This window comes from Stomoxys calcitrans, chromosome 4 (assembly GCF_963082655.1).
Source record: "Stomoxys calcitrans chromosome 4, idStoCalc2.1, whole genome shotgun sequence".
NCBI lineage: Eukaryota > Metazoa > Arthropoda > Insecta > Diptera > Muscidae > Stomoxys > Stomoxys calcitrans.
The window spans coordinates 65,477,506-65,488,536 of NC_081555.1; positions in this window are offsets into that span (position 1 = coordinate 65,477,506).

Sequence of the window (11,031 nt, forward strand, 5' to 3'; positions counted from 1 at the left end):
GTCGTGCAAAATTTCAGCCAAATCGGATAGGAATTGAGCCCTCTAGAATCTCAAGAAGTCAAGTCCCCAGATCTATATCAGGTTATGAACCGATTTGAACCATACTTGGCACAGTAGTTGGATATCATAGCAAAACATATGCAAAATTTCATTCCAATCGGATAAGAATTGCGCACTCTAGAGGCTCAAGCAGTCAAGACCCAAGATCGGTTTTTATGGCAGCTATATCAAAACATGGACCGATTCGAACCATACTTAGCACAGTTATTGGATATCAAAACAGCTATATCAAAACATGAACCGATATGGCCCATTTACAATACCAACTGACCTACACTAGCAACAAGTATTTGTGCAAAATTTCAAGCGGCTAGCTTTACTTCTTCGGAAGTTAGCGTGCTTTCGACAGACAGACGGACGGACATGGCTAGATCGACATAAAATGTCGCGACGATCAAGAATATATATACTTTATGGGGTCTCAGACGAATATTTCGAGTAGTTACCAACAGAATGACGAAATTAGTATACCCCCCATCCTATGGCGGAGGGTATAACAAAGTTATTCGCTATGGAGTTCAAGCCTAATAGAGTGATTGCTTTTTACTGTTGGCAAACTCAAACATCTTAAAATAAGCAAAGTGTGTAATTTTTATCCGAGTGAAGGGACGAATGCAAAGAAACGCACGCCGTACTGGCAATAAGGATGCTCAAAGTATTGCCTTCCAAGTTCCAAAATGCACACGGTCTAACACCAGAAGAATTAAAAACAAGTAAAAGCGTGCTAAGTTCGGCCGGGCCGAATCTTATATACCCTCCACCATGGATGGCATTTGTCGAGTTCTTTTCCCGGCATCTCTTCTTAGGCAAAAAAGGATATAAGAAAAGAGTTGCTCTGCTATTAAAACGATATCAAGATATGGTCCGGTTCGGACCACAATTAAATTATATGTTGGAGACCTGTGTAAAATTTCAGCCAATTCATATAAGAATTGCGCCCATTGGGGCTCACGAAGTAAAATAGAGAGAACGATTTATATGGGATCTGTATCGGGCTATAGACCGATTCAGACCATAATAAACACGTTTGTTGATGGTCATGAGAGGATCCGTCGTACAAAATTTCAGGCAAATCGGATAATAATTGCGACCTCTAGGGGTCAAGAAGTCAAGATCCCAGATCGGTTTATATGGCAGCTATATCAGGTTATGAACCGATTTGAACCTTATTTGACACAGTTGTTGAAAGTAAAAATAAAATACGTCATGCAAAATTTCAGCCAAATCGGATAGGAATTGCGCCCCCTAAAAGCTCAAGAAGTCAAATCCCCAGATCTGTTTATATGACAGCTATATCAGGTTATGAACCGATTTCAACCATACTTGGCACAGTTGTTGGATATCATAACAAAACACGTCGTGCAAAAATTCATTCAAATCGGATAAGAATTGTGCCCTCTAGAGGCTCAAGAATCAAGACCCAAGATTTCATTCCAATCGGATAAGAATTGCGCACTCTAGAGGCTCAAGAAGTCAAGACCCGAGATCGGTTTATATGGCAGCTATATCAAAACATGGACCGATATGGCCCATTTACAATACCAACCGACCTACACTAATAAGAAGTATTTGTGCAAAATTTCAAGCGGCTAGCTTTACTCCTTCGGAAGTTAGCGTGCTTTCGACAGACAGACGGACGGACGGACGATCAAGAATATATATACTTTATGGGGTCTCAGACGAATATTTCGAGTAGTTACAAACAGAATGATCTTATGGTGGAGGGTATAATTAAACTCGAAGGAGTTGCTGGCTTGCACGAACGTGGTGAATTTCCGACCATAGCGATCTCTGACGGAAAATGTTCCCAATTGAGCAATACGTAAACCTTAAAAATGATTGTGTGTACTTAACCGAACGCACGTACGAAATTTTGAGCCAACCGCATTAAATTTCAAACTCGAAACTTGCGATTATAGCCAATGAAATTTAATTTTTCGTGCAAGTAATTGTTTAATACGTGTTATGTTAAACAGAGAACAAAATCTTATTACCATATTCATAACCTATTTACAATGTAAATATATTGAGAGCACTAACACATCACTCGTTATTTTATTCAATTACAAAGGAGCCAATTTCGTTTGCTGATGTTTTGGAAACACCTTTGCAATTTGCTACAATTAAAAACACATTTAACTTAAAAACGCCCATGTATGGCAACGTGCACTATAACTTAGATATATAATTACAAGAATACTAAAGTTTTTGTGTTTGTGAATTGCTTCAACAGATCCAAGTAATCCTTGAAATATAAATATCTACCCTTTGAGCTCTCATTCACCCTTCAACTGTGTGGAACCCGCCACCAAACTGAAAAAACGTCTAGTTGCTATTTAAATTAAAAAAAAATTAAATAATAATAGCCATACCGAGTACAGTTTTTAACAATAACTCAAAATAAATTCATAATCACTGGTTTCCAAAACACTCAACCAATAGTCTCTTAAGGTACAATAAATTTCACAGTGTGTAGGCATTTGCGAATGCCCAACAAACATATTGGGCATGTGTTTTCTAATTTTGCCATATAAAGGTCTTTACGCTTGAAACCATCGAAATATTGATCTACCACGCCATAAAGTATACACATTTGTGTTCAAAAATATATGAGTGCGCCCAACTAAAAAACAAATATTGTTTTTTTTTTATAAAAATATTTTGCTTTATTTAAATGTTTGTAAATTTTGTAAATAAAATTTTATAACAATAAATTATGTAATTAAAATATTTCAATGAATAAATTTTTCCCCAAAAATTTTCTTTTCGAAACACTAGCAGTATTCATACATAACTCAAAATTTTTGAAGCAAATGGCGCAAAAATTGTAAAACTTTAATTATTTCGGTTGCTAGAGTAATAACCTATTTTTTCATAACTTCTGTACATCTAGGACGCAAGAAGTCCAAAATATATCCTGGCATCTCTTTGCAGGGACAGAATATGTATCAGGCATAATAATTGTTTTCCATAGCTCTTCCGCATTCTGCTCTCGTGTTGCTTTAACATAATATCATATGTCTCCCACATACGTTCTGTGGGTTTGAGGTCAGGAGACTGAACAGGTCACGACTTAACCTGAACCCCATTGACCTTTAGCGACTCCTTTGCCAATTAACTAGTATATTTCATTTCAACATAGACGTGTATATTTATGATCTACACCATTGTACAAAAGTCAACAATATGTCCATACTTTTTCCTCCACCATGTTTGACTAGTTTTATACCCACTACTGAAGGATGGGGGTACATTCAATTTGTCATTCAGTTTGCAACACATCGAAATATCCATTTCAGACCCTATTAAGTATATATACTCTTGATCGCCGTAAAATTCTAACCCATGTCCGTTTGTATGTCAGTTGAAATCACGCTACAGTCTTCACAAATACAGATATTGAGCTGAAACTTCGCACAGATTTTTTTTGTCCATAGGCAGGTAAAGTTCGAAGATGGGCTATATCGGACTATGTATTGATATAGCCCCCATATAGACCGATCCGCCGATTTAAGGTCTTACGCCACATTTTTTATCCGAATTTGCTGAAATTGGGGACAGTGAGCTGTGTTAGGCCACTCGATATACTTTTTCAATTTGCCTCCGATCGGTCCAGATTTGGATGTAGCTGCCATATAGACCGATCTCTCGATTTAAGGTCTTGCACCCATAAAAGACGCATTTACTGTTTGTCCGATTTCGCCTAAATTTGGGACAGCGAGTTGTGTTAGGCCCTTAGACATCTTTCTTCAATTTCCAGATGTGGATATAGCTGCTATATGGACCGATCTTTTGGTTTAAGGTCTTGGGCTCATTAAAGGCGCATATATTGTCCGTTGTCGCCAAAATTTGGGACAGTGAGTTGTGTTAGGTGCCTCGACATCATTCTGCAATCTCTCCATTCAAAGTCGTGAGCCCATAAGTGAGTTGTGTGAGCCCCTCCGACATCCATCTTTATTTTGGTTCAGATCGGTTCAGATTTGGATATAACTGCCTCGATTTAATTTCCTGGACACATAAAAGGCGCATTTATATTCGGACTTCGCTGTAATTTGACACAGTGACTTATATTGGGCTTTTCGATATCCGTGTCGTTATGCTTCAGATCGGTCTGTATCTGGACATAGCTACCAAAAATACCGATATATTGTTCTACGAAATTGAATAATGACTTGTACTTATGGGACCACTCAATTTGATCCAAATCGGACCATATTACGATACATGGGGGCATAAATTATGCATTTTTCACCGGATTAAAGCTATCACCGATTAAATATATACCCGAGTTGGTGGGTAACCAAAGTTCGCCCCGGCCGAACTTAACACCTTTTTTACTTTCTTTTTTTTTGTATAATGTGCTTTTTATTATGTGTTGGGAATACATCTGGTTATTGTCAAGACCCAGTTCCACCACATAATACAATTTTACATTCGTCGGTTAACAATATGTTCCCTTGTTTTCCATTAACCAATCGATATATGATTTTCTAATAACTTACTTTCCAAAGTGGTTTGCGAATATTGGGACCAACTATAATCAGATGTAGCCCTCTTTGAATCTTCTTTGAAGATGCAGTAGGGTTTGCTTTAGTATATCACACAAACATGATCATCAATAGTTGATGTTTTACGTTTGAGCGTAAAACAAGTGTTTCAGACTTTTTTTATGTGCCTCATTTGCAATGAATATATTAAAGCATCCTATTATTTCCTTAATTTCTCTATGTATTACGCAATAATTCTCGCCTTTCTTGGAACAGTACTTTCTTCGTACTACAATCACAGACATAATTGTAAAAAATTGATTAATTATAATGATTAATATTGTTTAATTTTTTTATTACAAATCATTCTTACTCCTACTTTTTAAACAATGCCATGAAGTGGCCAAACGAGAAAGCAATCATGACAAACATATAATATGTATAATAAACTCATATTTGCTACTTTACTTCTTTCATGCCCTTCGAAGTACCCTTAGAATATCACTTAATTTGGATAATTATATGCCAAAAATTTTAACTTTTCAAAATAAGTGGAGGTGGTACTCCTATTATTTTGAACACAGCTGTATATTCACTTAACTCTCTATCCCAAATTTAGGCAATATCGGTCAATAAATGCGCCTTTTATGGGCCCAAAACATTAAATCGAGAGATCGGTCTATATGGCAGCTATGTCCAAATCTGGACCGATCTGAGTGAAATTGAAGAAGTATGGCGAAGGGCCCAACACAACTCACTGTCCCAAATTGCGGCGACATCGGACAATAAATGCGCTGTTTATGGCCCCAAAACCTAAAAACCGAGAGATCGGTCTATATGGCAGCTATATAACAATCTGGACCGATCCGAGCCAAATTAACGAAGGATATCGAAGGGCCTAACACAGCTCACTTTCCCAAATTTTAGCAAAATCGGATCATAAATGTAGCTTTTATGGGCCTATGACCTAAATCGCAGGATTGGTCTATATGTCCCACTGTCCCAAATTTCAGAAAAATCGGATAATAAATGTGGCTTTTATTTGCCTAAGACCCTCAATCGGCCGATCGGTCTATATGGGGGCTATATCAAGATATAGTCCGATATAGCCCATCTTCGAACTTAACCTGCTTATGGACAAAAAAAGAATCTGTGCGATGATTCAGCTCAATATCTCTTTGACTGAAGACTGTAGCGTGATTTCAACAGACTGACGGACAGACGTGTCTAGATTGTCTTAGATTTTTACGCTGATCAAGAATATATATATATACTTTATAGGGTCGGAAATGGATTTTTCGATGTGTTGCAAACGGAATGACAAAATCAATATACCCCCATCCTTCGGTGGTGGGTATAAAAAGCTTAAATTTGGCTGAAAATTTGCATGTTGTGTTTTGTTATGACTTCAAACAACCATGCCAAATACGATCCAAATCGGTGTATGTCCTGATATAGCTATCCGATCAGTCTCCTACGACGCCTAGAAGGTTATATTTTTGACCGATTTAGCAGAAATTTGTAGGTAAAGTACACATGTTTCCATCAACTGTACAATATGTGTAAATTTTGTAACTTAAATAATTCCCTATAGCAGACTGTTCAACTCACTTATGAAGCTTCATTTCTCTAAAAGAATTAGGGCTTAATTTCAGATGAAATATAAGATTAAAGATCCTAGTTTCAACTGTTACGCGTACGCGAGTTTAAGTGTTCTTTAAGTGCCTCGCCGTTTTGGGTCTTGTTTTATTTACACAATGGCAATGTTTGCTGGATTATGTAATGAAATTGTAGTCAGTATTTGAGAAGAAAGAGAGAGAGAGAGATAATAATTAGTCTTTTGCATTGAAGTGCTTAGACAGCAACAATTTTTCCACGTATCAACATTAAATTGCAATTTTTCACATTTGCGGACAACTCAGATCGCATCGGCCACCCCCCTGCAGCTCCTGAAACTCAAGACGCGTATGAGATAGCACCAGAACGGAATAGTAATATGTTCTTGCTGGCATTCATCATCGCTGTCCATGGCAAAGGCTTCTGTTTAGGTTTGGAATATGATAGATGATTGTCGGCCGGTCCAAAAAATTAAAAAATACAACAAGAAAGTTATAAAGTTCCTCTCCATTTCGCTGTAGCCTTAGTAAGGCAGCCAGCCAGTGAAGCTGCCGCCAAGAAAGCACATTGGAGAAAATCAAAGAACCTTTGCCATCCCAATGTGTAAATATTATTTATGTTAAGTGAGTTTAGGAACTATGAGCAAAGCTTCTTTCACACTGCACTATATCGTGTAGATAGATTGGCGTGTTGTTTATAATCCAGGCGCATGCGCGCACTTTCTTCTGAGCAGACAGTTGATATCATGGCCATGTGTAAAATTTAAGTATGCGGCGTTAGCAAAACTATTCGAATTGCCAACAAAACTGACAGCCTACACGCTCTCAGAATGCAACCCCTTTTTTTGGCCGACTCTTCAGCCGCCCATAGCCGTGAAGGCTAGCTTACACACATTATGTGTAATAATTAATAACTCAATCCAAGCGGAAATGCAAAAGCCATCAACTCTAGAGATTAACTGCTGGTTGCCACTTGTTGTTTAATATCATTTGGCTCAGAACAAAGTTTTAACATGGCCTCTCATTGATGTTGGTTGAATGGTCTTTGTTTCTAGACGTAGCGATTATCGTAAAGTGATGATTTATGTTGACAGGATATAGAATTTTAAGTGGATAACATAGATTTTTCAAAACATAAATTAACAATGTGTCTAAAATAGCGAATACGGTTAAGTTTCAGAGTAAAAGTGAGGGTGATTCTTGTTTGGGTCGTTGTATGGAGCGGACGTTTTGTTATTTCACTCCGCAAGAATTTTCTGTAGCTCTTAATAGCAAGCTATATTTCGGTGAAAAACTTAAATCACTCAAGGATGGCTACGATAGTGATTTCCACTGGCTATAATTAAAAAAACCAAACCAAACTTTTGTTTCTCACTAATTTTCTTCAAAGCTGAGAATCATAAAAACAAGTCGTCAACCGTTTTTCCAAAGATGATTCCAATAAGGTACCTTCACAAAATCTTATATATAAAAATCCATTTGTGTTTGTTTGTATGTTTGTTTACATTTTTGATATCTGAAGCTGGGGGCGGACTCTCCCCCTATCCTAATTTTCAGACACGTCAGATCTCGGTGATGGGCGGTGTGATTTAGGCGAAATTTTGTTTGCTCTCTTATAGTAACCTAAAAATAATGATTTGGTATCCCAATTTCGGATGGGGTACCTAGGGGGTAGCCCCACCCCAAAACCTACCATATATATATTTGATATCCAATTGTCGGACTAAATCAGACATATAATTAGCGACCTTGGCAATATGGGACTTAAATCAGCGATATTTGCGAGTACAATACGAATTTGGTATCCAAATGTTGGACCAAGTTTCTGCAGATGCACCCCTTCCGCAAAACATCCCCAAACAGGACTTGTTTGCCGATCATGGCAGTAGGGAGCTCTAATAAAACGCATTTAAGTGGGACCATGTGGGACCAAGTGTATGGGTCGCCGCCCCTTCCAAAAACAACCCCCAAAGAGGACAAATTTACTACAATAGCAATATGGGGCTCAAATGAAAGTTTTTTGGGAGTAAAGCACGAATCGGATATCAATATTCGGGAAAAAATGTGTATGGGGCCACTCTACTCCATAACACCACCCATATAGAACGTATTTGCTGACCATTCCAATATGGGGCTGTAATAAGAAGTATTTTAGAGTAGAACACGAATCTGATGTATATTTTCAGGGCCACGTCACTGAACGGCCGCCCCATCTCCTAAAAAACCCCCGAAACTGGTCATGTTTGTCGACTATGGAAGTATGGGGCTCAAATGGAAAGTATTTGGGAGTAGACCACGAATCTGATATCAACATTCGGGACCAACTGCCTAGAGGACGTACCACCTCCATAACAAACCCCTAAAAGACCTATTTGCTCACCATGGGTCTTAAAGGAAGTGGATCTCGATACTCATAGTTTTTAGGGCCCCTACCCCAAACCGGATATATTTGCTGACTTTTGCAATAAGGAGTTGAAATGAAAGGTATTTGAGATTAGAAAACGAATTTGATATCCAATTTTGAGGCCAATGGCAATATGGGGTTCAAATAAATGATATTTGAGAGTTAAGCACGATGCTGATATATTTTCAGGGCTTAGTGTTTGGGTGACCACCCCACTCACCAAAACACCCCTAAATCAGGCATATTTACCAACCACGCCAATGTGGGGCTCAAATGAAAGGTATTGGGGGTCTACCCCTTCCTTTAAACACCCCTCAAATAGCAATTATTTACTGACCATCGCAATATGGGGCTCAAATAAAAGTACTTGGGGTAGAATACGAATCTGATATCCAAATGTGAGACCAAAACACCCCCGAAAGAGTAAAAATTTTGGGACCAAATGTTTGAGGACACCTCATCCTATAAAGTCCCCACAAACCAATGGGAGTTTGGGGTTACAATATATGGTATTTGAGAGAAGAGCACGATGCTGATGTTTTTTTTTAGGGCCAAGTGCCTCAGGGACCACCTCACCCCCGAAAACAACCCTAAATCAGACATCATGACTACATCGAGTTGAAATAAAGACGTTTAATAATAGAGTTTATCTACCACCCAAACGTTAATGACCCTAAACCCTCCGAGCGAATTCATAGACCAGTAAAACTCATATGGGATTTAGATAAAGGCATTTATATTGTTATACTTTTGCGATATACATATATTATTTTCGTAGCATGGTATTTCATTAAAAGCTCTTTAATTGTCGAAAATAAATATTCAAAGGATAATTTTGTTCCATATAAAGTAAAAGAAGGCGCAGCGGAGCGGGCCCGGTTCAGCTAGTTGTTAATAAAACTGAATATGTAAACCGATTTTTACAATCAATATTTAATTTTATTCAAAGGTTATCCGTGTTTCCGTGAAAGTTATAAGATTTGACACATTTTCCTGTTTTGGATTTGTATGATTAAAAAACAAGAAAAAAATTAATTTTTTTCACAAAAATGCAATTTCAAATTGGTTTGGGCGTGGTCTGTATTCATTTTTTTCATTCGTGCAGCAGGAAATATAAAAAAAAAAACAAGTAAAAGCGTGCTAAGTTCGGCCGGGCCGAATCTTATATACCCTCCACCATGGAGTGCATTTGTCAGTTCTTTTCCCGGCATTTCTTCTTAGGCAAACATGATATAAGAAAAGATTTGCTATGCTATGCGCGATATCAAGATATGATCGGGTTTAGACCACAATTACAATAAATTATATGTTGGGGCCTCAAAAAGTAAAATAGAGAGATCGATTTATATGGGAGCTGTATCGGGCTATAGACCGATTCTGACCCTAATAAACACGTATGTTGATGGTCATGAGAGGATCCGTTGTACAAAATTTCAGGCAAATCGGATAAGAATTTTTATGGCAGCTACATCAGGTTATGGACCGATTTGAACCATACTTGGAACAGTTGTTGAATACCATAACAAAACACGTCGTGCAAAATTTCATCCCAATCGGATAAGAATTGCGCACTCTAGTGGCTCAAGAAGTCAAGACCCAAGATCGGTTTATATGGCAGCTATATCAGGTTATGAACCGATGTAAACCATACTTGGCACAGTTATTGGATATCATAACAAAACACGTCGTGCAAAATTTCATTCCAATCGGATAAGAATTGCGCACTCTAGAGGCTCAAGAAGTCAAGACCCAAGATCTGTTTATATGGCAGCTATATCAGGTTATAGACCGATGTGAACCATACTTGGCACAGTTATTGGATATCATAACAAAACATGTCGTGCAAAATTTCATTCCAATCGGATAAGAATTGCGCACTCAGAGGCTCAAGAAGTCAAGACCCAAGACCCAAGATCGGTTTATACGGCAGCTATATCAATACATGGACCGATTTGAACAATACTTGGCATAGTTGTTGGATATCATAACAAAACACGTCGTGCAAATTTCATCCCAATCGGAAAAGAATTGCGCACTCTAGAGGCTCAAGAAGTCAAGACCCAAGATCTGTTTATATGGCAGCTATATCAGGTTATAGACCGATGTGAACCATAATTGGCACAGTTATTTTATATCATAACAAAACATGTCGTGCAAATTTCATTCCAATCGGACAAGAATTGCGCACTCTAGAGGCTCAAGAAGTCAAGACCCAAGGTCGGTTTATATGGCAGCTATATCAGGTTATGGACCGATGTGAACAATACTTTGCACAGTTGTTGGATATCATAACAAAACAAGTCGTGCAAATTTCATCCCAATCGTTTAAGAATTGCGCACTCTAGAGGCTCAAGAAGTCAAGACCCAAGATCGGTGTATATGACAGCTATATCAAAACATGGACCGATATGGCCCATTTACAATACCAACCGACCTACACTAATAAGAAGTATTTGTGCAAAAT